Here is a 1,051-nt window from a genome sequence, read left to right on the forward strand (position 1 = left end):
TATATATATATATATATATATATATATAATATAATATAATATGAACGAGTGTATATTATATGACATGCTTAATAAAAGCCAGAATTAGATTTGATATCTAATTCTGGTTTATTTTAAGCAAGTAAAAGCCACAATTAGACTGATATCAGACAAGTTAGCATAATAAGTATTTAATAAATTAGGTGTATTTAATTTTCTATATTAATGTTGAATCACGATCGAATTTATTTTAAGTTTTTTTTTTAAATAATTGTTGTCTCTAATCTTATGATTAATCGTAAAAAAAGTTTTTTTTTGTGAGATTTTTTTTTGTTAATTATTCACATTGTTCATTACAAAAAAAAGGAATTTAATATTTTCATCTTTAATAAAAGCCTAAAAATTGCCTTTAATTATAGATAAAAACAATATACGTAATTTAATCATTGTTAAATTTGAAAAATAGAAAATTCGCTTGTCACCTCCTAAAAGAGCTCTTACAGGTGGTGGACAGCCCAGGACTTAAATACTGTTTTTTAGCCTACACATATCCGATGTGGGACTTTTTATTTGTGATATTTTTTTCCACTCAATCACGTGACACCCTCATCACGGATCGGCTCCACCGAGGGGCTTACTGGACCATGGAGAGTTCACACACCTGACAAACAGTAATCTGCTCTGATACCACTTGTCACCTCCCAAAAGAGCTCTTAGGGGTGATGGGCAGCCCAGGACTTAAATACTATTTTTCAGCCCTACAACTATCCGATGTGGGACTTTTTGTCAGTGATACGCTGCTTCAAACTACAAAAGAGTTGAAGACATTAAAGAAGATGACGAACTTAATGAGGAAAATTAAGAGGTGAGGGATTCTATTTCCAAGCATAATTGTTTTATTTATTCCCTTTTTTTTCTTTTTTGGGAACTTTCCTCTACGATGATCCAAAGAGGAAGACTTGCCATTAATGGAAGAGGGGTTGAAATAAATTAATCCACATGTTTTATGGTAATTCAACTATTAAAATTATTTACTTGATCGCTTAGTTAATTCTTTGAATATATATATATA

The sequence above is a fragment of the Phalaenopsis equestris genome, unplaced genomic scaffold, assembly GCF_001263595.1.
Source record: "Phalaenopsis equestris unplaced genomic scaffold, ASM126359v1 Scaffold000107, whole genome shotgun sequence".
Taxonomy (NCBI): Eukaryota; Viridiplantae; Streptophyta; class Magnoliopsida; order Asparagales; family Orchidaceae; genus Phalaenopsis; species Phalaenopsis equestris.